The sequence below is a fragment of the Chroicocephalus ridibundus genome, chromosome 8, assembly GCF_963924245.1.
Source record: "Chroicocephalus ridibundus chromosome 8, bChrRid1.1, whole genome shotgun sequence".
Taxonomy (NCBI): Eukaryota; Metazoa; Chordata; class Aves; order Charadriiformes; family Laridae; genus Chroicocephalus; species Chroicocephalus ridibundus.
In genome coordinates, this window is record NC_086291.1 from 17,751,295 (window position 1) to 17,778,083 (window position 26,789).

At 36.6% G+C, this 26,789-nt stretch overlaps 1 long non-coding RNA gene across 5 annotated transcripts in view; it reads right to left on the bottom strand.

The window, feature by feature from the left end:
- The window catches only part of LOC134519509 (uncharacterized), a 480,646-nt gene that overhangs the window by 300,295 nt on the left and 153,562 nt on the right, over positions 1-26,789 (bottom strand). For all 5 annotated transcript variants that reach the window (XR_010072240.1, XR_010072242.1, XR_010072241.1 and 2 more), the window contains one exon: positions 16,422-16,472. This is a non-coding gene — a long non-coding RNA (uncharacterized LOC134519509). The remainder of the gene's footprint in view (positions 1-16,421; positions 16,473-26,789) is intronic.

Here is a 26,789-nt window from a genome sequence, read left to right on the forward strand (position 1 = left end):
TGTTGGGATGCTCTACAAGATGATCATGTTCTTCATTAATGCTAAATAAAGGCAGCGTATTTTAGATGCCACACAAATTACTATCCTTAATTGTTTATAAATATAGGAGCTATTTATATTTTTTTTTAATTCTGATATTTTAAAATGGCATTATAAATACGTAAGGTACAAGCAAATCCCTATTCCCCTGCAAATCTCAGTTCTACTGTGAAACAGGAGGCTGCAAGCACCTTGCAGCCATGTTGTACCGTACAGAAGTTTCCCATATATGCTGGAAGTACTTTGCTTACCTCACTAAATGCCAAAAGCAAGTCTGGCACTACATCAGAGTCAGTCACATCTTCCCATTTCAAGTATTTATTTCTCTGACTCTATTAAGTTGTAAGCAAACATCTGAGTAGTTGAACCTCCTGCAGGGTCTCAATCACATTTTAGGATTGGCTCTTTCTGCATATCAATAAAATTCAATTGCAAAATATTTATAGTGCTAGCACATGTCAGAGGAATAAATTATCCCATAAAGAGCCCACTTTTTGCTGTAGTATGCTCTGATGTCCTTACTGAGGATAAAAGGAAAGAAAGAAGCCCAGGCTTGCAGAGGGAGAAAGACAATATTGGCCAGCAGTAACAGCATCAGATCTGGATGTACAAGATCCTGGTTCAAGTCACCGTTTCCTCTGTGCCTTGAGCAACTGAGTGAAATTATCTCTCTGCAATAGGGTTCAGAGCACTTACAACTACAACTCCAGGGTATTTCAGGGTTAAACAATTAAAAGATTTTGGCACATTTAGATATTTTAGTTACAGAACACCGCGAAGTGGAGAACTTCTTCAGGTTAAACTGAAGCTAGCAAAAAGACATATGAAGTAAAAACATATTCCACAATTTGATTCACCACCCGTCTTACAAATTTCTTTTAACAATATCATTTACATGTCACATCTATATTCTGAAAACTAAGATAAAAGCACGATGTGTCAAGGAGGAGAAAATGTGTTCCCATCAGCAGTAGATGGGTAAGTCATGTTTTGGGTGGGGAGCAGTAAACTACAGTAAGGCTCTGGTATATGTAGATGCAAAGCTTAACATGTTATTACTACCATCCGTGTGAGGTTACCACCTCACAGCAGAGATGTGCTGTAATATGCTACTGCGTATAAATACAGGTCCAGGCTCCTTATGAGTCTAAAAATACGACAGGCTATGGACTATGGCTGCTGGGAAGGGATATATCCCAACACTGGAGCAGGGGCCTCCAAAAGAGGGGCAGAGTGGGTATTTTGGGGACTGTAATGTCTTAAACCATTGCAACTTAAATCTACCGGAACACATTTACCAGAACCATATATGAATAAAAGTGGGAATACGAATAGGATGACTAGGAATAATTTACATCACTTAGGGGAATAATGTTTTGTTAGTCTTCAGATAGTGGATTTTTTGTCGCTTTTACAATTTTACAGATATTAACTTGAGGAAATAGATTATAGAAAGGTTAATGAAAGGTTTTAGTCATAATTATGATGACCAGGACCTAACAGAAGGCCAAGGAACCTTGCAATTAAAAAAGAATACCAAACTTTTATTTATCCATTGCCAGAGCAAAAAGAAACGCCACCATTAATTATACACCACATTGATTAATAAAAAAGTTGTCATGTATCCCTTTGACGATGCAAGATGGTTGTTATGGCAATAAGATGCTACTAAAAATTCTTTGTAAGCTTTAATTAGGTCATTTGTTTAATCTCATGGGGTCCCCTCCCCATTCTTTTTTCTTTTCTTTCTACTTTTCACTTCTTTTTGTTTAGCTCTTTGCTTTTTAAAATTTAGGAAGATATTTTTTTAAAGTACTCAAGGACTTCCACTATTAATGTAAGTTATACTAGATATCTTCCTCTGCTTTGGATGTCAAATACAATAACCACTTGAAGAGTTCCAATAGTATCTCTCTCCAACCTTCAGAGTTATTTCTGTGACATACTGTGGTTCAAAATGCTGATCAGATACTGTGTGTAGACATGAAGCAGAAAATTCCCATTGAAATCTGTGACTTGGATCTTTTCATTACCATCCTATAACACAGAGCAGAATCCTCCTCTTTGTTCATTAAAACATGCGCCTATAAAATAATGTATGTAATGTCTGCTGAGTATTCTCTACTATTCATGAAGTTAAAATTAACTTCTTGTTTTAATTGCTTATCAGTTCCATAAGCATAATTCCCATGATTTAACCTGCTTTCTTAGTGATCTGCTACCTTTTCATATAGAACTTCACATTTTTATGAATTTTTACTGTTTAAAATGTATATGTATGTAAATTATTATGCATCTGAGCCTTTCACATCAGAGGTACAGTATAAATACTAAATCAATGTGGAAAACATCATGTCTGCTTTAACTTGACTTGATTATACCTAAATATAAAAAAAATAAATTAGCATTTTACTCTATTTTTAGTTCCCTTCATTGTATTATACCGTGTATTTGTTTAAAGTGTGTAGATTAACACCCCTCCCAACCATTTCCTATATTTCCTATATTTTTATGCTAATAAAGTGAAACTTAAAACAGTTCATGAGGGACTGGGAAGAGAAAGTCAGATGCCTAATACAGATTTCCTCAACTGAAGGACAAATATGCTGGAAACCTTGGAATACTGAGTTTTATCTTTTCTGAGAACAGACCTACCTATTGCAGATGGTCAATTTAGCACAAGATTTGCTAAAAAAGGCTGAGACAATATAAAGCTTTCTTTTAATTTAGATGATATTTTTGCCCATGTTTTCCATAATTTATTATTGGTTACTCTTAGATTTATTACCTATATTTTAGCTAACAATTTAGTATTCAAGAGGTTTTAAAAATAAAGCAGCTACAAAAAGCTGCAATTCGGCAATCGTGCCAGAGACCATTTTTCTTGTCCATGGACGTGATTGACATATGAATGTGACTCAGGAAGAAAACATTATTAATATGAAGAAAAGTTATGACTTTTGAATGATGTTGGCTTGCCTTGTAATTCCCTGGGTTATATCTGCATTGCATATTCTGATAAGTATACATAGTCAGATTCTCTTTACACATTTTAGCTTCTTTAATAATTTTGTTAAATGCAGAAGAGGGGAAAATAAAGACATATTATTAATAAACAAGCAATTAAACAGGTTAGGGCAACAATGCAATGCTGGTCATTCAGGAACCCTGTGCTAATTTTAATTAGCTGCTTTCCCTTGCTTTCAAATGTAATTAAAGCAGCTTAGTTGTGCTCAGTGATGCAAACCACCTTATTTAATCACTAACATTATTTCCCTGAACTATTAATGATTTTCAAAACGCTTGTTTATGCAGAATTAGAACAGTAATTATCTTACCAGTTAATTTTGTACCTTCACATTTCACACCTCGCTCAAACGTCATTCATTTACCACAGCCTTTCTGTCAAAACAAAGAAATGCTTGTTCTAAATGTGCTTCTGACTGCCAAATTGAAAGCCAAGTTTTGTAACACTAATAAAGTAGCTCCCAAGTGAAACAGGTGTAGTAATTTAGACCCTTCCTGTCTCGAGCTTGCACGTACATGCTATGTCTTTTCTTTATTAGCTTTAAAATGAGAGCTTGGTGTGCAAAATAAGCTATTTAATTCAGACTTGTGGAGCAGAATATAATCTTTAATTTAAACTAGAGCAGTAAAAAAAGGCCTTTAATTTTAACTGGCATGTGCGTGTGAATTTGAATTAATAATCCAGAAAATTGAAACTGTTTTGCTGCTGTTGCTGGATACTGACTGTTCTTCACATGCCCTTAGTTTCACTCACTCTATTTCGCTCTCTCCCAAGCTTTGCCTAGTGCCTATTTTATGATGTTGCTGTCTTCCAGAAAGGGAATTCTTCTAAAAAAGGTATTTTCAGTTGATTGAATTCTTGCAAAAATGTATTGTGTTGAAATAAATTCTTATGTCTGTATTAATTCAGTTTACAAAAAAGAATATAATTGGTGTATTCACTGTATCTACTTTAGACAGAATTTAAACGCACCATGAATTTATACTTCACAAATCAGATTTTTTGCCTGGTATTTCTTTTACTGTAAGTTAGCAACTAGTTGTGTACTTATAGTCACAAAATACAACAGCCTTACAATTAGCAAATAATACTTTTTCCTGACTCTTGCAAGAAAGGGAAGTCTTCCCTATTGCCATGAAAATTAAACAACTGCCCAATGTCATACAAAAGAAAATCTGTCAGAACTAGAAATCAAAACAAGAAAGCTCCATCTTTCTGCTGTTCTGAACAGTCTCAGGTCTCCGACGCTTATCCCAGGTTGTGCAGCAAATGCTAGTGATGAGCGCCTGTTGCTTCTTTTTCAGAAGATGGCTTGTGAGCTAGAGGAGCAGCCTACAAGGAGTCAATCTGACTCTTTCCTTTTTGGGGGGCACGCATCAGACAAATAAACATCTATCTATTTAGTTCAATTCAATTAAGTTCAACGTTTCATCCACAAAATAGGAAGACAGCCTTAAAATCCCACTGTAAATCAGGCCTATCACTTACACGCTGCATCTATGGATGGCACAGATACACACACACCTGGCAAAATTCCTTCGGAAAAAAGGGGACAAAAAAGGCTGGATTTGATGTAATGCCTCTACCACTGACATAATCTATTTTTTTTTTTATTTTTTTTTCAGGAAAGGTAATTGCAGAGTCTTAGATCTTCACTTTTAAAGGCTCGTTAACGTGATTAAATTTAAATATGAAAGCAGTGAATTTGACCTCCACTGGAGTACTTTAAAGTATGAAGTTACCCATGTAACCAAAGGGATGGCAGGTGGACGCCTCAAGAGTACAACGGTATTTTTGCATGTGTTCATTAGAGGCACTGAATTACTGCAGTCAAGATTTTAAACATTACATCACATTTTGCAAATATTCTTTCTAAATACATTATAAATCATACAGAAGAAAGCAGATCAATGTGCAAAAGAAACTGTTTTAGTTAAAAAGCTATATTTTGTCTAAAAGCTTTACATGCACTCTGACAAAGTAGCTGTATTTTAATAAATTTAAATGTATTAGATTTTTCCACAGATTCTATAAATTTGAGACAGCTAAAACTATTTCAATATTTCCAGAATGCCCAAGATCCATGGTCTCCTGGCAACTAGCAATCACATGGCTGTAGAGGTTTTGGCCTACTGTTACAATGCCGTTATATGTTTGGTTGATGATTTATTCAAGCCCAGTTTCAAACCTGCTGTTAGCTCCCTCATTGCTTTAATGCAGCTAGTCTACCATTCATAACTGTCAAGAACCAATTCATTGGGACTTGGGCTTATTAAGCACCCAAACTGTGTAGTGAACATACTCGGTTTTGTGCCTGGGAATGTGAATAAACGCTATACTTTCCATCCGTTTAAATTGATCTCTGATGTTTTTAACACCATGCAATATTTTTATCTTGTTATCAAGATACTCAACCATGAACTCCAAAGAATACACCATGTACAGCTCAGTGTTAGTAGGCAGCAGTAAGCCCGACTGCCTCCTTTCTAACAGGGGCACAGACACCGAGCTACTGTACGTACAGATGTGAGGTCTGTGGTTTTACAAAGAAACAGGAAGGACAGGCTCATCGTCTGGATACAACACTGCACTTGGAGAAAGAGCCATGGACTTCTTTTCCTAAATAGTGACTTACCGCTTTGTTTGAAAGGAGAAAGATTGCTCTGGCAATTAAAGAAGCAATCACTGTGGATATTTACCCTATTGGAGACAATATATCAATTCTCTTGGTCAAACACACCAACTGTACAAATAATATAAAGAGAAAATGGGCTTTGAAAATAAAATATTACTTAACAAGTGCATTTATATTTTAATCTAACTGTTAATTCAATAGTTTCAAAAAGGCATATTTGAATTGGAGGCTTTAATAGTTTTTCAAGTTGAATAACGTGGTAATATGATTTTTCTCCATTCTGTACACATAAGAAACATTCTAAAACGTGTTGCCACAATTCCACAGCAGCAGTGTGCATGCTATTTGATGTGAGCCTGGGAATATAGCTGGTTCAAACCATTTGCTTTAAAACAATCATAAATAGCCATTTTAACATAATGATTCTAGTATAATATGCTTTGCTTGAATTTCAAGGTTTCTAGTGGGGAAAACGTAACATTCTGAGTACTAATTTAATTTAAATTAGGACTACTGTAAAATTCGGGTTCTGACCAAATGGCAATTAAATAAAGGTTGAGATTGTTTTTTGTTTGGGTTTTTTTTGTTGTTGTTGGTTTTGTTTTTGTTCTGGCACAAAGGCCTTAATATTTCTTGAAAAGGAAATTATTATTAAAAATATCTAAAGATGCCAGCAAGAATAATTGGAGGGTCAGGAGGTTTTTTCTTGAGTGTTTGCTGATGTTTTGCCCATCCCATCAAGAATTTCAACAGAGGAATAAAACAGCACTCTATCTTATGGACAGCTTGACGAACGTCTTTGCTGTCAAGCAAAAAGTGATGCAATTCCATTCGTACAGAGAAGATTAGAGTAGTGCAGAAAATATGATAAAACAGAACAATTCACAATGATAACCAGTCATATCACACATTAAGGGGTCTAAACTCCTTTGGTACATACAGACTAACACACAGGGCCCTAATGAGTCAAGGTTGTTCATTAAGAACAAATGTACTTTCTTACCAGCTCTTTACATTTTCATGAAGAAGACGTTAACACAAATAACTTCTTTAAATTATTCAAAATTATTGCACCATCAGTTAACTATACTACATTTTAAGCCTAATGCTGTAAACGTAACAGGCTTCACTGCTTCCACTCAGGAGTGGCTGCAACTGGACTACTCTGCATTACACCTGGGGACAACTTGTGAGAAAAATCCTACAAAAAGTATTGGGAGAGTCATGAGATAGAAGCATCAATGTATACGTAGGTTTTTCAAAAGGATAGCTGCCCTAGAAAATTAATCATCATTCATTTTCTACAAGACTCTCAGTTCAAACTCATGGCTTCCTTTAAAATAAACGCAGTAGGCACAGTTCTCCAGGCAGTTACATTTGTTTCATGGCTGCGTAATGTCATTAAATTTAACTAGCCTTGAACTGCCAAATATATACAACGTTCAGGCTTTATTTTTAAATAAAGCTTACTGTTGCTCCAAGTTAATCAAAATCTTTGCAAACTTGGAAAAAGGGTTAGAGCACTTTCATCTCTAGACCTTTTTTCATAATGACCTATAGCAATGTCTGTTCTTTGGAAAGGCGAGGCGATATGCGTGCTCCTATGGTCTCTTTCAATGTGTTACACTGAATGCTGTTCATTTTTGTGATGCATGAAGCAATTCAGTATTGTCTTACTCTTCCTGAATATTTACTGATTACCTTGGCATGACATCAGATGGAAATTCAGGTAGTATCAATATTGGTTAGCTGCTTCTATAGTGACCACATCTACAGGAGATAAAGGTTTCATGGAATAATGGCTGGGAGTCTGGATCAAACTTTTCGTGCTCTTAGCCTTATGGAAAAACCCATAGAAACACCTGAGCCTAACATGCTCCATACCAAACTGTCCTTATATGTTAGCTTACCTTATCAGATACCTCTATCTAGTCATTAATGCCATGTACAACTGGCCCCAAATATAGGAATGAAATAAAATGAATGACATTAAAAATCACGGGTAGTAGTAGCAATTTATAGCTTCCAAATTATTTAACCATTTCTTATTGGGAGAATAATCTGGGAGAAGTAACCAGCAGTTAAACTAACCAAAGAATGCTACCAGGGAAGGGTGGAAAAGCTCAGTAGGTCAACCAGTGCAGCTCTGTACATCATGCAACCTGGAATCACACCTTGTTTTTCTTTTCCCCCAATATTTATCAAGATTTTTGGATTCTGAAGATAATCACCAAAGTGCTTGCAAACTCTTCTCAATTGGTGTCAGCCAAAAATTTTTAAATTGTATCTGCTCTTATATCATCAGAGAGTAGAACTGGATCCACAGGAGACCTTAGGGAGGCCTGTTGTTTGCGTCCCTCAGTTGCAAAGCAAAGTATTACTATCTATGTTTGTGTATTTTTATACGTCTATGTAAATGTTGTCATCATGCTCATAGTTTCTTACACTGAAATTTTATTTTTATTTAAGGACAAAAAAATGATATTTTAGAACTTCGAGTTCTTTTGTGAAACTGAGGAAAAGGAAATGGAAGACAAGGCATACCTCATCTGCCTTAAAAACTGATGAAAGAAGATAGGAATTAAGAGGAAAGTGAGGTCATCAACAAGCAGAATTCCAGGAAACAGAATGGATAAAGGCAACTTTAGTATAAAAACTCTCCATAAAATTGATCATAAGTATGGCCACTCAAAATTTCCCACAGCATTTTAAAAGACAGAAGGAAACTACACAAGTCAGGTAACATTAGTTTTGCTTTTATGTATAATTTCAGCTCTCTACTCCTATATAAAATACGTGTTTATTAGAGAAAGAAAAATACATTAGTTCTTCCCTTACTCTCCCATACTTTAAAGATTAACAACACAGCCAGTCTGAATAGGGTTTTCCCTTGATTATTTAACACTACTAATCATGCCTCAGGGCCTTGGGTTTCCACAGGGTCTGAAAGACTGTATCTGCTCCTTTTGTAAGGTATCCTCCACAAATGATGACCTTTTCCCTTGCAGATCTCAGACCACATAGCCCTGGCCTTTCCCTCTGCCTATTCGGTTCTTGCTCAAGCATTCTCACCTTTCAGCTGTTCACAGGAGGGTGAGGTTTTATTTATAAACTCAAGGCCCACAAAAGCAACGTGATAGATTGTGGGTAGTTTCCACATCCTTCCCTGTGAAAGAACATATAGATGTATAAACATGAAGCTTCTTGATTATAGTATTGTGCCTGTCCCAAAAAGATGTCCAGAAGCACAGCTTTACATTCTTAAAATATCTCCCCTATGCTTTACACATATACCTCCATATTTCTTGAAAAATAACATTCTGACATAAAGTTAGGTATGGGAGAACATCAGGTGAGCAAAGCATAATTAATACCAACTTTAAATATGAAGAGATTAGCACACCTCTGCTTTACTAAAAAGGACAACTACATTTGGTCACACTCACAACGGCAGAGAGGGAAGATTCATAACTCCAGGCAAATTCAGAGGCAGAAGTAACAGGAATTTTTTCCAACCTGTGTATGAAAATCCCAAAGAGATTAAACTAGTCACTAGGGATGCAGAAGTAGTTATCTATTGCCTGTAAGTACCAAGGCAGCCTTCTTTATTGGTGTAATGAACAAAAACTAGAATTATGGCACGCATTCCAATAAAAACCAGATCAGATGGTCAGCCTGCTCCTTTACAGAAAGTGATGTTCAGCAACTCTGTTCACAGCCTAGGCCTCATGTCAAGCAAACAGATAAATGTTCCAGAGCTCTTCTGTAGGTCTCTCTCACTGCCTCGTGCATTCAGCCTCCACCCTCAGAATCTCTGCCAGCTCAGATGAAACCCACAATATTTTCGTAACTACTGTGTTCTGTGTTTTGACAGCATCAGAGTTGACTGATGTAATAGGGAGGAAGCGGAAAGCCTAATAAATCCTATTAAAAGTTAAAGTTTCAGTCCAATAGCCAAAGGTGCATGAGGTAATGTATCCACAGTTTTCAATCACGGTCTCCTTTATTACGGCCTATTTCAACCAGCCTAATCTAAAATGAATGCATTAGGTTTTGTGTTCTTTGCAAAGTTGCTGCTAGTGTCTCTCTGCCCTTCTTCCTGATTTGCTTGGTAGTTTGGGAGCCTAAGGGAGGGGTGTATTAAATTGGAAAATATAAATAACAAATCAAAAATTAAAATTGATTGGATAAACAATTTCCCTTAGACTGTTTCTTAATAAGTGATCGATTTTTTAATCAATATTCATTATTTCTCAGAACATACCAAACTGTTTATTGAATAAATGAATGGCTGGAACTACAATGACATGAAATCAAATAGGTGAACCAATTTCTCTAATAACATGGGCTGAACTGGCCACCTCATCTTACCTGGTTGGAACTAAAAGTCAGAAATTCAAGACCATTGAGTAAGTGATTCAAATAGAGGATGCAATTGGTTTTAGGGAGCTTGTGCTTTCATGTTTGATATGCAGAGGTGTATAGCCACGTGCTGATTTGTGTGATATTTCTAAATTGTAGTTGAAAGTTTCTTTCTTTTTGATATAACTTTTGTGTTCTTTCCCGCAATTCTTCATTAGTCAGCATATTGCAAAGCTTCTGAAATAAAACTCAGATCTGAAAAATGAGATCTGTAAAACCGTTCACAGTAAAGTCTTCAGGCATGGCAAATTGATTTCTCTAATAAGTTTTTATTCATCAGTATCAGATTCAGTGGTACATATAACCTATATGCTGCATCCTAATATATATTTCAGACTATTTTATATTATTTGGCATAATGTGAAAAATAATCTCTTTTGGATGTACAGATGTTCTGAAGTTGGGTTTTTTTCAGTTGAAGAAAAAGCAGTAGGGTACAAGATCTCCAATAAATGTTTGCACATTTGTTTAAAACACAAGTAAGCATATTAATTTGGTTCTACATCATGCAGATCTTACCATTTATATGATCTTCAACTCACAAAACTTCTTCCAGTATATAGAAATTCTTAACCTTCATTTGTACTCAAAATATACATGTTTCTACTACTTATGAAAAAAATATAAACTGTACTAATCAACTGTTAATTTATTTGTAGGAGCTCTCACTTTAATATCTATTTTAACTTGTCACAATTAATCTAACATATGACCAAACAGCGATACAATTCTATAGCTCTGCAGAGATAAAAGTATGAAATAACCTGAGCAATGAAAGGAATCAGAAGGATAGCAGGTTCAGTTTGTGCACGTTTTGTAAATGGATTCCATGTGTTCGTTGTTGTCATAATTAATTATAGAGGAATCAAGTATCAATCTATTGTGCTATGCTGTCATCTACAATAACACTAATAAATAAAATAAGAAGAATTTTCTTTCAACTCACTTCTGCAGACCACAGATTTCTGCAAATGGCAAAGGCCCATGGTAAAACCAGGAATCTAAAGTCTGAATCTTCAAATCTAATTTCACTTTCAGTGTCAATCTCATCTGCCTTACAACATTGCTTCCCAATAATAAAGCTGTAAGTTCTGGAAGCAGTCTCCAAATACTTAATGAGTGAACAAATAATTCAATGGAAGGACATCAGCAAAAGCAAGAAAAAAATTCAGAAATGGGTCAGTCAGACCTAATTCTTCAAGCTGCCTCTCTACACCTTTGTCGAGTTTCAGCAAAAGCAAACCACAAGGGTTTGTACTCAGGGAACAGCTGTCACACTAACCTTAAAGTTAAAAAAGTGCTAACTATTGGAAAGAATCTATTTCCTGCCACAATATATAAATATTCTGCAGGAATTCGAGTCCAGTCACCATCACATGTTAACACACGTTTCTAGAGCATTCAGAACTACCGGACCACATAAGAGTCATCATCGCTGACCAAAACCATACTTTCCCCTAATTCCACACATAAATCACAGACACTAATGCTCTGGATTCATTCGCAGAGCTTTCAGCTCCCTTAGTCTGGCATTTCGCGTTGTCCACTTTAATGTACATCTGCATGAGTTTGTTAAGATCCACTTGCCCCTTGGAAATTTTTTAAAATATGTTAATTTTCCAGTATGAGCTTGCTTAAAATGGCTGTAATGGTCCTCTCTCAGTTGAGGCAACAGGAGGCCTGGTAAACCCCTCAGGAGATGAAGCAGAGGCAGTTTATGTCCCGTGGACTGTCCAGAAGATGGTGGCAGAGAGCAGTTCTCCCTCCCTCCTTCCTCACTTTGGTTTATCGAGGTAATTTTAATCCTCATAGACACCAAGGTCCTCTGGACATCTCATTACCCTGCAATACACAGCAGTCTCCTGACATGTGCCACCAACTTATTTTTTATGTTTTAAGGTAACGTAACAAGCTCAAAGCATTGGTTTACATCCAGTTCATTCAATTAGACCTGGACACTTGCATAAACGTGCTGCAGGCTGGACACACTCCGCTCTCCCACATCTGCTAAAGAACCAAGGATCATGACATCAGTTTTGGTAGTGATAAAAATCAAACATTTTCTGGAGCCATTATTGCCTAAAATGTTAATGCAGTTTACTTTTTTCAAATGTGATCGATAGCTGGGGGAAAAGTGCCCATAAATTACTAAAGGCAAATACCATTCTATTAGCACTCAGGAGATTTTGCAACATTTGCCAGTCTCTGTTTTACTGGAAAAAAAAAGAAAATTCATTTGCTGAAAGCCTAGTTTTTTACCTGTCTTTGTCTTTCTCTGTAAAAGAGGGATATTTTTATCATGAGTCATTTAGGAGATGTAATTCTAATGTACTATAACTATAGGTTTCAATTAATGTTCTACCTCTCTGTCAGCTTTACATTCCATGTTTTATGAAATCATTAACTATTGTCATGTTTCTATTATGATACTATTAGGAAATAAAGAGACGTATGTAAATGGAGATGTAAAATAAATGTACGACAGTTACTAGGAGCAACATCTGTGCACTATCATACATGTTTACACTAATTTTCTAAAGATTGTTCCATTCATTACAGAGCATTGTTACTTGCTGTGGCACAACCCTTATTTCCATGCATTTAGGGATTGAAGCAAAGAGAGGGTAAATGAGAGCCTAATCAATACCACTTTTCATTTTGCTTCTAATGTGCTGCCTTTCCCTTTCTTTTCTTCATGAACAAATCCAAAAAAGATCCTGACGTTACAGTCATAAAATGTAATTCTTCTGCAGAAACACAGACAATAATGCTTTCTGTATTCAGGCGTATTGCATATTCTAATGGCATTTGGCTAAATTGAGTATGGATTTAACATCAAAGGCTTCATGAATTTTTCAAATGAGATATTAAAGTCAATATTTCAAGTGAAAGATATTTCAATTTAGTTGCATACACAACAATAAAAAACTTCTACAAGGCAGAGGTACTAGTGGCTGTGGCACTATTAGTTCATTCAGGAAATTATTAGTTTATAAGAAAATCAAACAGAAGGTTTTGATATGGCAATGACACTGAATAAATTAGACTAACTGATACGCACTAACGTACTTTATCTCTTGGAGTCTGAAGCAGAACTTGCCACTGGCATGTTCGGTGCTTCAAGCAGGGCTTCGTTTGGGGACATTTTATTTATTTATTTTGGAAATGCAAATGGTGAGCATCAAGATTTGCATTCAGAACCTCAGAAATCTGCTTATTTTCATCTCTGAAAGGCCTAGGCCTACTGTATGCAAGAAAACCTCCCGATCTTGTTTATTTTTTAATCTAAGTGCATTTTGCTCCATATTGTCAATGCTTGTGCAATGCTGCTCCTGCTTTCACACTGAGCTATTGAATGTTCAGACTCGGTGCCCGCAAAAAGTCCACTGAGCTCTGACAACTTTTGTGTCCTGGCAGAGATCAACAAAGACTTACAAACAATACAAACACGGAGTCTGGTGGTTCCTTTCCTTTCCTATTTTAGGTGCATGTAACATAGCAGAGTGCCCTTTAAATCAGTAAAATGTTGTATTAGGGTATCTTGACATATCGCTGAACAACGCATACGCTTGTATCGCTTACCACTGCCTGGGAGAGCTGGATGCACTACAGGCACATGTAGTGCTTATTTAGTGACATTGTGCTACTGTAAGACCAAATACATCATTTGGTCACACACGGGATAACAGCAACCAGATACCACGGAAGATGCAATGATTACTGATTTTACTATTAATTCTTATATTACTAAAAACTAACAACAATAATAATAATAAATACAGCACTTGCGGTGCTCCCTTGCACTACAAATACAAAAAAGTTTGCTATGTACGTAAAGCTTCTACAGAAGGCCCCAGCCAATTCTTGTGAGTGTCCTTGAACACATGTGGGATGGAAAACCTCTTTGGATACCAGGGGAAAGTTACGCTGCTTTAAAACTTTGATTATCAAGTAGTTTGGGCCCACAACATGGATATTACTACAAAAATCTCTGCTCCTAAAGCATTTCCTTGAAAACAGTGGGTTGTTTGACTCTACAATATTCACCTGCAGTGTTTGCACTTACTGTGAGAGCACTTTAAGGGCTCACAAGACCCAGAAAAACGAAGCTGGTTATAACTAAATGTTAAACTGCTAGGCCTGTTTCTATCGTCCATGGTGGCTGCTGGACTAATAGCAAATGCTGACCTGTTATTCAGAACTCAACAAAGCTAGGAGCCTTGTGGGGAACACTTGCAGAGACTGAGGCATGCCATCTTTCCCCCCCATTCAAACACTAGATAATTTGTAGCACCGTTTAATTTATCCAATTTGCACCCTGTAGATCTTGGGGTCCCAGACGGCTATCTGTTTGCTCACCCCCAGAGCCCTTCTGAAGCTCAGTATTCAAAGCTTTAAAGTATTTCTACAAAATGGAAAGTACCACCATCTCAAAGGCAATCAATCAGGGATAAATATCACCTTCAGAAACAGTACTCTCAGAAAAGGTATTTCTTGTGGTAACAAAGATAAGGCAGAAAATTGCTTCTGGGGCTGGGGAATATGGTTTCCTTTTCTTCTGTTGTGATTTCTGGACATCCTTGAAAACTACAGTTCACACTTAATGAGTCAGCGGTGTATCCAAAAACTTCCAGTTGAAATTGAAATTTTGATCTTTTTTATGACATGACTTAAAATTACACAGTTAAGATGAAAGGTTCCCCCATGATCTCCATTCACTCTGAGAATCAGGGTTAAAGGAATGATCCTCTGAATTCAATAATTTAATATTTTCCCTATTGATTATAGGGATGTACATAAAGTTAAGAGTACCTCTCTTGTGAGATCTATGTCAAAATGAGAGCTCAAATTATTCTTTAGAGTACTGTTAATGAAAAAGGAATATTTGGAGCTAAGATCAGAAGAGGAGACCAAGCTGTAGGATTTGATATTGGACAAGCAAATTCTATGCCAATAATAAAGTCATTCACATCTCATGCTGTATATAACTTTTGTGTTTAATGTAAGCCTTTATTAAAAACATATGTGTAGATGATCCATAGAAATAAACTGAAGAGATTGTGCTACCTAAAACATGCTTTTGACTCTTTATTAACTGGTGATAATCTGCACTGATCCAGACTGCAGTTCCATTGCAGAGTTGCTGACATTACAATGTATGACCAGGAAACCACAGAAAGAGACAGTTTAAACAGGTACTTCACATTAACTCAACAATACGTACAGTTCAAAATGTCTTTCATGGGAGTTCAAGTTTTCTACTTTATTATTTACAATTTTATGCGTGGTTACTATAAATAGAGAGTAACAAAAGTCCAATTGACAGTCATTTCATTTTCTCTAATTTCACACCTTTCCAAAATTTGATGGTTTGTTGTTTAAGTTTCCCTCTTACTGGAGGCTAGAGATAATTATTTCGTAATTATCTAGTTAGACTGAAACTCATGGCATGGGAAAGGCTGGTTACGTTTTTTCGGATCTACCATCCTTACAGCCAGAGCAAGCCCAGATGCTTTCAAACTTGTTAATACATTCTGTAGGGCCGGAAAGGCTTGAAAAGGATTGTACTTCTGCGCGTTTCCCCCGCGCCACACAGTAAATGGAGCTGGCAGTCCACCAAAGCTCAGAACATACGCTCCTGCACTGTGTAGAACAATGTGTGGCATTTCATTAAGGGGTAAATAATGCGTTCGGGACATCGCATAGAACCATCTTTGTTACAGAGGAAGAACGTTAAAGGATGAAGGAGGCAGGCAAAATCCTGGGACAGAAAGGTGGTAAATGAGCGTATGACTAGGTGAAGAAGTGATCCCTGGATCACATTGTAATTCTTTCTTTTTCTTTCCATTTGTTATAGGCTAGGTCCACAGCATTAGCTCTCCATCTAGGTAGAAGTAAGACTTATCGAGGCCACCAAAAGATTTTTAGTCTCTATCTGGGAAATGCATTTATTACAAAGTCTTAGGTGGTTCATAGCACCTGTGATAGTCCTGCAAGCTGGGGTGAATTTTGTATGCTTTTCCAGAGTGACAAAGCAGGAAATAACTTAAGAAAACACCTTAGTCAGTAGAAATCAAAATAAAAATCTCCATGTAGGTAATCTGAAAAGCCTAAAAGGCAGTCAAAAATCAAACTGTTTACCAGGCACACTATATACAGAAGAATAAGAACAACCTCAGTGCAAAGTATAATAAACAAATTTCTCTAGTAATGTGAACTACACAGATGCTTTCTCCATCAACTCCTTATATATTTTGAAAGCCACGCAGTACCAATGAAGGCAATGGGAGAACTTACCCGATTTCAGTAGTTCGGCAGTGAGCTCTGTGTGCTTGTCCACCCACCTCCCTGAAGAAAAGAAACGTTACATATCAGGAATGAGTCCAGTAATTATCTTCTAGCATAGAAGCAATGCCAGCAACATTCTGGTAATGGCAGCACTAAAACTGAAAGTTTACATTTTCAAAAGGGAAAACATTTACAGACACAATCTGGATATTTTAACTGTCACAGGCCTCAGTGATCTGATATTGCGTAGCCCTATGGCCAAGGCATTAAACCACTGATATCTGTCTGCCACCAGAACAGATCTTCTCAGTACTTCTCTGATAAGCTCAATAATGAATCCACAAAATTTGAAGAAGAAAAGCAAGGGCCATGTCATTATTAACAAATAAGAAACAAAGAAAAAAAAGTTACTTATTTTGCTAAAAGAAGATCATGAAAGTATTTTCTACTCCATGATTTGACCAGAAAACAACATAAAGCTGTAAAGGTCTACAGTAATTCAAATTCATTGTATTCATTATAAATCCCAAAACGCAGAGAATAACTTTAACTCAGCTGCTTGGTCAATTATTTCTCTTACCTGTCAAAACAAAGCAAAACGAAAAAAAGGGCAACAAGCTCACTTCCACAGCAGAAGAACACATAGAAAAGACAAAGTATCTACTATACGAGGGTAATCAAATGCAGGTTTGTACCATATAAATATAAATAGTACAGATTGGAAAAATACTTAGAGTACTCCATGCAATTCCAAGGAAAATTAGACGAACTATTGAAAAGGATACAAGTGTACACAATTCATTATATAGAATATGGTAACGCTTGGCTAAACTAATGCCGTGTTCCTCACTTTAATGAGCACAGTCTTCACCCACAAATTAAAAATAAACAAATAAAAAAGATACGAGTATGACCTCACTTATTGGCAGTCGATCAAATTGCAATTTGTCCCAAGAGTTGTGAAGCCACTGACTTATAACACATCAAGAACTCTTGCTTATTGAACTGATCTGTATAAAGCCTGATTTTTTTTTTTTCTGACTATAGCAATTGCTTTTTCCTATCAAAACATTTAGGTTTATGTAAATGACAACTTAATGGTTAATTGGAACCATAGCACAATGTTTAAAGTTAAATCATGCTCACTTAACTTTGTAGTATCAATGCACCATCACTGAATAAAAGTACGTTTTAAGCTGAGGGTGGTACAATACAGCAAGTAGTCCAATGTTAGTGCACAATGTTGCTGATGTTAATAGCAAACTTTAATAACTACAAAAAATAGTCTAAATCTTTAACGTACATCTATTAACATAACTTGAAAAACAGCAGTTTTCATTAATTGTACAACGGCATGCTTCTTCATTTGCAGACAGATGATTAAAATACAGATATATTGTCCTGAACATCACAGAAATTGCAGGCACTCAGCCATTTTTTTTCAAAATAGTGCTTTCTAAGCCTTGTTTCATCACTCAGAAGTGTATTTCAGATTACAAATATCGTTAGAGATTCCAGCATAGAAATGGACAAAAAAGATCCTAAATAATACAATGAAGGGCATAAATTTTCTGCCAAAACAAGAATAAAGCTTCAGGTAGAGAATGGCTGATTCAGTGCTCTCTGTCCTATTCCTGCAGCATTTCAAACATAACATAACCCAAAGAGACTAATCTGAATTTTTGACAAGGAAAGCCTGAAAATAGCTTGATAAAGTATGGATAGGCATCTGTAGCTTTAAATTTTTATTCAAATGAATCCAAACATCTAAAAGTGTTTCAAACACAGGGAAATCTATGCTGAAAACAAAGTTATTTCTTAGATAATGGGTCAACAGTCTAGAGACCGTAAGGAATTTATTGTCCAAATCTGAGTGAATCTCACATGAGTTAGATACCTGAAAAGGAACAGTTAAGATCCAAGATACAATTTTATCTCTGATCTAGGTCCTCTAAACATATCATTTATTCAGGGGCTGTAGCTCAATCCAAAGCTACAATTTTTGAATATTTTTCAAGAGGGGTGCAATGTGCGTATCATCGAGCTCTTAGTCAAGCAAAAATTGGTAGTCATGACAGCTTTGGAAGGTGGTTGAGGTAGGCTGAGATTTCCAGAATGAAAGGCACAGAAGTTGAGATGAGGTGGTTTTTTTTAGATCAGCTTGAAATATTCTTTCATTCTCTTTATAAAAAGAGTATTTCTCTTACAGTAAAGTATTTCTTTTCATTAATAGACTCTCTTTTCAAGTGTTTTCCTTGGGACTTCTTTTAATTTGGTACCCTTGATATTCAGTATTATTTACTGTACAGTATTATTTACTATCATTATTTACTGAATATCTAACTGTACAAATACTGAATATGTACTTTGCTAATTACGGAATCATACCTGCCAATTCCATGGGTCAATTTTTAAAGCATTATTTTCCTACGAGACAATTTGGCTAACGATTAATAAATTACTGGACTAGCCAAGGTACTTCTTACACTGAGTCCTTCAAATTTGATGCTGTACTTTATAACCTCTATGGAGATTTCACAAACCTTTGAGAATATACCTTGTGACTATTGCTACAGTTACCCATATAGACAAGTGGGGAAAAAAATCAACATAGGCTGTTATATGGGGCAATTTACAGACAGCTGTAATTTACAGTTAGACTGAGGCAGATTTTATTATAAAAGATGGGGTTGAAGGTACCTTGTTTTTTAAAGTTCTCTTCTCCCATGAGGTACTTGGATGGTCATAAAACATTTTCAACAAAGAAAAATCCTCACATGTAAAGGTAACATTCTACAAATGTGTTTAGAATATTTTGTGATGGAATAGCTAAAAAGCTTTCTCACTACCAAAAGTCGTTTCCAGACTTTTCTGTATACCAAATACCATTGCTATTCAGTCACACCCTTCACCCTTTGGGCCTGATACGTCATTCATTGAAACCTGTTCACAGATTTAGTGGTTTCTGGATCAGAGAGTCCCTTCACTCCTTATCCTGTACTGTCAGAGCTTACAAAACAAAGTGGCAAAGTCAGTGGGTAACATTACTGCCTTGTCCGTGTCTGTATTTTTTAAAAAAATACAACAGCATTTCATATCACAGAAATAAAATTGTCCTATTATCTACATAGCAATGGTGATCCACAGAAACAGAAATTTGGAATTTATCTTTCATCCATTTTCCTCTTTCAACAAATAGAAATGTCGTTTGTTCATTATAATTTGAAAAACAGAATACAGTGTCTGCCCATTATCTGCTTGATAAACTCATTCCGATGAATCAACTGCACAACAGATAACACAAACAATACAAGAAAGATCCTGTGGAAGATTGGGTACCGCATACCTAATTCTATTTGTGGATGCAGCCCTATGTAGCAAGAGCTACATGGTATAATAATATTTTTCAGAATGGATTATTATTTATAACGCACCATAAGGAGTCTTGCACACCATCAGACAGGATTAGTTATTATTTCCCTAATACCCATTGTCTACCAATGAATATATACTGGATGCAATAAACTACATGTTTATCATTATAATTTATGTACATATTTCCACAGATTTTCTTGGAGAATGGCATTTTGCTGTGAACTGAATGCAGAACCAGGAACCAAGAGCTCTTCAGTTCTCATCTTCCCTCTAATAACAGGTTCTGGAGCCTTCAGCCTTAAGTGAACCACTTCCCGCATTTGTAAAATGAAGATATAAACACCTGCTTGCTTACCTAGAGAAGGGTACTGGAAAACTATTCAGCCTTCAGAACCAAAAGCCAAGTCTGGCAAATTCATAGTATATTTGGCAAGGAAGTATCACACAGCGCGCTGCAATCCCAGTGTCGCTTTGGCACCCTATTGTATTTTCTCTGTATGCTTTCCAGGGTAAGTTTAAGTCTCTGTTTGACCTCCAAACCTGGAGACACTTATGGCTGCTAAACTATAATCACGGAATTTGTCCCACTGACTTCAGGAGGATTAATTAGATGCCTAAAGGTAAGGAAGGAAGCAAATATTTGCAGAGTGAGGGTTACATTTGGTGAAGGGCCAATCTTCCCAGTTGAAAACGTATAAATAAAAATCATGCCTAATTTGCTTCCATTACTAATGCTTTATATACGATATAATTTGAAGAAAATTAGATGCCTTATTTTAAATTGTTTACATACAGATCTTACTTTCTTAAAGTAGAAATCAACAAGCCATTTCTCTTCTAATTTGATGCTGTTGTCACACATTACAAAGACTAAGCGTAAAGGTCTTTTTTTTCTTCTTAAATTATCTCACTATGTACTGAAGTGAAACATTTGATATAACACTACTCAACAGAAATCAAATTAAAAAGTATTTTGGAGAGCACCAATAAATGGAAAAATAATCTCAAAGGTTTATTTATTTAGTGTAGTTTCATATTTGATGCACACACAAGAAAGTTTCCCCACCCATTTTAAAGATACTATTTGTATTCTTCATACAAATTACAAGAAAATGACACACGCAACTGAGAATGTTATTAAATAATATATATATAGCTAGCATCGCTTTTTTGTTAAACTGTCACTATTCCTCAAAATAACTTGACTCATTCTGTTCAAAAGGAAGTAAAAAAGGCCCACAAACACCAGTTAAGGACTCACTCTCTCAAAGATAACTCAGTAGGAAATGATGACTAGATAGCAGAGTGGTAGGACCTTAAATTTGTGAAACAAGACACAAGTCATCAGCAGGAGTTCACAGCAATGGAACTACACTATTTTTGCATCAGTGCCAGATCAAGGTTAAGAATAGCGTGATTATCTTAAGTCTCTTGTTTTTCTCTCAGCCTCACTCCTCAACTGAACATACGTGAATATCGTTATGGGTCTATCACATCTTGAAGTAGAATTACTTGTGTGTTAAACTAATATGGGTACTTTCTACTCCTTCTCCATACCTGACCAAAGAGTCAGCAAAGGCAGAGTTACGACTGTCCATCATATGTCCTTCAGAGCGCTATTTTCTTGCAAGTACCATGACACCACATCCATTGTGGAAGGACACAGGACACATGAATAAAAGAGGCTTTTTGTGAGGTACACAGTGAAAATAAACCCCATCAAAACACAGATTATTTTTCACTGCACAGATTATCAGACAAAAACAAAATCAAAAACAAACGGCCTTGATGGAACTTCTCCAAGCTTGTGGACTGAGGGAAAATAAAAGCAAAAACTCTGCCTTCCCTGCCTTCTTTGATTTTTAGATGCTGATATCACCTGTGCTTCATCCCTAACTACAATTTTGTTTGACTCGTGTCAATTCTTCTCACTTGTGCCCATGACAACTACATCTATCATAATCAGGAAATCTAAGAAAATTATGTCCTTTGGGGTCCAGAACACGAGCCCCCTTTCTTCAATTACTCCTGGAATAAGTTCCCCAGCCTTGATGAAGCAGTCGATGTTTGGAACTTGTTCTATCTTATGACTGAAGCTTGTCAACGAGACACAATTCTTTGTTAAATCCTTACCACTTCTTCACAGCAGACATTGGATTACATAGACATTATTTGCAAGAATACAAATTACCTCATTCGAGGCCAAATTGGAAATTACACAAAATTTATTAACTGTGAAATAGTTGCTCCTGTCCAACCATGTCATGGCTTTCTCTCATTTGAGAGATTCATACCAGTCATGAGATTTTTGATATTAGCTGTGTTTTTCAAAACTCCTTAACAATGGTGCTCATAATTTGGAAGATAATATAAAGAATTTCATCTGTTAATACGCTGCAGTCCTCAGAATGCAGCGGTATAAATACTAATGTCTAACGTACTACAAGTGGGAGGTAACACCAAGTATTCTGTTTGATGGAAGAAAGGTGGAAACAGAAGTCAGGCTGCCTAAGGAACACTCTTCAAGTAGTTCAGTCTCTTTTACAAACACTTTCCATGCAGTTCTGGATCCAAGTAATTCCAACATTGTCTGTTTTCTACGAGCACCAGATCCTTAATGGAAAAACTGCTGCTAGCTACGCGTTCATTAGAATTGGAAATGGAGAGTCACTCTTCTAGCCTGGAGCCAGAAGGTGGGCTATCTTGGAGGCAGGGTTGATAGCTTTTGAATACCAGATGAAGTCTATAGATACAAGACTGGTGTCAAATGACAAGAGCCTTAAGCAGATGGATGACAGTGTGTGTGCACTATAGGCTGTTGTTAATTTACTAGCTAGAGATAATGCTTCTTTAAAATTAAAAATGAGTCATTGGAAAACAGCCCGAGAGGCCATAGCCTGCAGATTTCAGGCCTCCTGGCAGGCCTGCATTGTGGGGGATATGTTTTTTTAGAGTTATGAAAATTAAAATTGCATGTTAGAGAGAAAGAAAATGTAATTGTTTCTCTTACTAGCTATTTAAACTATTCATAGTCTGGATTTGTAATTCACAAGTACGTTTTCAGTAAAATGGAATAAGCTAGTCATAGTAACTCCTAGACAAGCTAGAGATGAGCAATGGCAAAGATGCATAATATTAATGAATTGACAAGTGGCAAGATGTGGGGTTTATGTTTGTAGCTATACTTTTATTATTTTAGCATGACCATATACAAAGTCCTTCCTTTTCACTATTGCTCTGCATAGGGATTTTCATTGCCACTGGGTTACGTTGGAAATAGCACTTTTCCTCTGCTTTGATCCTGGGATGAAAATTTCCTGTGGTATCTCTTGCAAGAGTGTCAATATATTTCCATATCATAACATAGACAGGGCTGTCTCATTGTTTCCTTGCTCCAAACACCAGATTCAGTGTAAAATTTCTGAGAGTCCAGTTTGATAAAGAAGTAACTTATCTCCAAAGGCAGAAAAGGGAACTGGAGTACACAAGTATATCGCCTCTCATGCTAGTCTCTGAGGGCCACTATGCTGTCTAGAACTTACTGGGCCACACGCCACCATCTAAGTTTAAGAAAACAATGAAGAATTGCAACAGTCTGCTGTCCGGAGAGGCTGGACTCTGTCTATATAGCCAAAACTGTTCTTGATCTCTACAAGTATTTATCAAAGGCAGTGTAACAACTTAACTCATTGCCTTGCAAACAGATGCTGGCAGACCTGAAAAACATGCTGTAGGAAACACAACCCTAAAACCTAGATGATTCCTTTAATATTATCATCTGTCCAACATAGAAATAAAAATGCCTAAAAATTTTACAGCTCTTTTTGCCCCTACAGATATTGGTGCCCACTGAATATCATTACCCCTATAATCCCAGTTTAAAGACACAAAGGATGTGATACATCAGTTAGTGACAAAGTCAGAAGAAGAACCTCGTCCTTGTGACGCCCAGTCCTGTATCCTTGCAGCTGGAACATGGGGTTCACATCGTTTTTTAAATCCATACCACTGAGCTGATACAGAAAGCCTGCAACTCTGTTCCAACACACTCCACACTGACTCAGCACCATCGAGCTCAGCAGTATTACTGATGGTTTACATGCATGTGAATGAGGGCAGAATTAAATATGGAATATTTAAAGATATGTTCTGCAAAGCTTAAAAAGAAATGAGAGGAAAGAAGGGGAAGAATATGCATATAGTGAATTAGTTATCCTGCATAATATACCACAATCAAGGTCACGTATAAATATTTATGTACATTGCACTGCCCGTGCAATATTTTACCAATTCAGACAGTGACAGTGATGTCTGTGCACCGTCATTTTTCAGCTTTAGAAAACTTTAAGACAAAAGTATCAACCATAGAGACTTTAGTCACAAACATGTCCAGATATTTCAGTGCGGCAGCAGCTATGGGAAAGCACTTCTTGTTTCCACTTGAAGGTGAAAGGCTGACTTTACAAAAAAGTTTCTCTCTCTTTTTTTTTTTAGTCCTATACAACACCACCTGTCTCATCAGCAGGACCACTCTAAAGGGATGGGCCTCAAGGCACCTCAGTCCCAAGATTCTCCATGCCTCATTCTTCATCCACGCTGCTAGTAATGTACCATCACTGGCACAGTTACACCTGAACACTCTGGTGCTGCCAAACACCTGGCTTGATTTTCCACTGTCCAAATGAAAAATAAGCATAATCTGCTTTTTGAGGATACAGCAAATGAGGGAGTTCATGACAAATTGTGTTGGTTTATGCAGAATAGTGATAATAAGATACAAATGAGAATTTTTTGCTTAATGAATAATACTAATCACGTTTCAACAAATGCTGTGCCCTTCTAATTAGAGAGAATGCATAAAATCAGCTTAATTTATTTGTGACTAGTTATACATAGTTTAAATATTTACTAGAGATTTACTCTAACGTTTGAAATTATTTTAAACAGTCCTTGCAGTAAAAGCAGACCTAGTAATGTAAAGGAGGTTACAATTCTAACTTCTGCCCTCCCGTTCGTTATGCAGCGTGTGATGTATACCCTCAGTTTTCAAGATGCAAGAGAAAGGATATTATTGATTTACATGCTAATTCTCCAACTGTTACTAATTTTCTTGATTCCTGCTTCCAAAGTTGCACTTCCAACATTCATCACTGTAGTACACTAGAGGGGCTGAGCATCTTTTTCAATAAATTACAGGAACTATGACTAATTATAGTGATATTAACTATGCAAAGTAATGTGTAACTTAAAATGGATACGTTTATCATTTCAAATTATGCTTTTGACTCTTGATGGCCTAATACATGGATGCTTTTCTTTTTTTTTTTTTATATAGATTATGAACTGTGTTACATTTTTTTAAAAAAATCTGTTTCACAGATATAGGCATACCTTGTGAATGTGATGAATGGAAATAAATCATTTACATCCCATAAAAGGCTTAGTGGGTAGAGGACAAGATTAGTACCAAGGGCAAGAAGGGCCCAATCCTGATTGTTTTAGCAAAGCATTCAGGATTCAGCTTGAACAGTGCCATTAGCGTGTCTTTGGCCCACAGGATTTGTACCATATACTTTATGTCTTCCTCATGCTACAAAGCTAAAAGTGCAAGTTGCTTGGCTGACAACACCAGCAGTGCCTAGCATTCAAACAAAAACCATCGCGTGTAACTGGCTTGCAATAGCATGCAAAGTATGTTGCAAAGCCTTAAGATACAGAAGCTTTAAAATAATGGCAGTGCAGCTGTGCCCAGCGTAAGAACTTTGTATCACAGCAGGGCTTTGCAGCTCACATGCTGTACCATACTGTTGTAGTTCTTCCAGTCTGGAAGAAATGCAGCCTCTGTCATCTCGGTCATTTTCACATTATCTAGTATTTCATGGTAGAGAAGCATAGCTCTTAGTAAGCAAAACAAAATATCAAGGAATAACATAGATTGGCATGTTGCAGAGACATTGTCAGAGAAAATAAAGTGGTATAGATGGACAATGCTTAGATTTCTCTACAGAATTTGCAGGAACCGACCACCAGAGACCAAAGAGTTCAGCCAGACCCTTCCATGAAGTTAGACTATTCTTTTCCAGTATGCCAGAATAGTCTATGTGTTATTCTCTTAGAAAAAACATGCAAGCATCCTCAGTGGCTACCAGAGGAACATCTGCACTTTGCACCTCTGCCATTAGTTCCCTCCTTAGCTAATACATCCACTTGTTCTGCGTATTGGGATGGATGCTCTTGTGTTTGGATGACACTACTCTTAAAAACCTGCCACCTTTCCTGGGCATGTTTGCCCTTCAGAGCTGCCTCCCATGGTATCTGACCACTAGTTTTCTTAGTCAAAATTGACTCTTCTAAGGTCCAGGGACTGCACTCTGCCACTCTCCTTCCTCATTGCCCTCAGGATCTTGAACTCCATCCACTATTTCATCATCATTACAGCCAAGGTTACCATCGATTACCATATCTTCAACCAATCCTTCCTTGTTAGTGAACAGCAGCAGATTCAGCTGTGAATCACCCAAGCTGGCCCTTCCAATACTTGTATCAAGAAGTTATCCCTACCACCCTCCAGAAATCTTTTTGACTGCTTCTCTTCCAACATCTGCCCTTCCATCAGATGTGAGCTCTTCCAAAGGTAAAGGAAGTGTAAAATGAGGTTTCCCTCATTAAAATGTTTTCAAAAATTGAACAAAATTACTAGTATTTTAGTTATGCAATCTTATAACACTGAAGTGGAGCATTTGCATTTATTTATAACGGCATTTTATGGCAGCTTGAGCACTTGCAGTGTTAATTTTCTACCCAGTGGACAACAGGCAATGAGTTACCTTACGATTCAATGACACATCAATCAAAAGCTTCAGGATTTCACAGTGGAGTAAATCAGGCCACTACATCACTCAAAGAACAAGAGAAAATACAGGAAGCACAACCAAGGAGCTTAAACATACCCTTTTCTGTATCTACAGAAAACCTGAAAATCTAGCACATTGTTTTGGAATA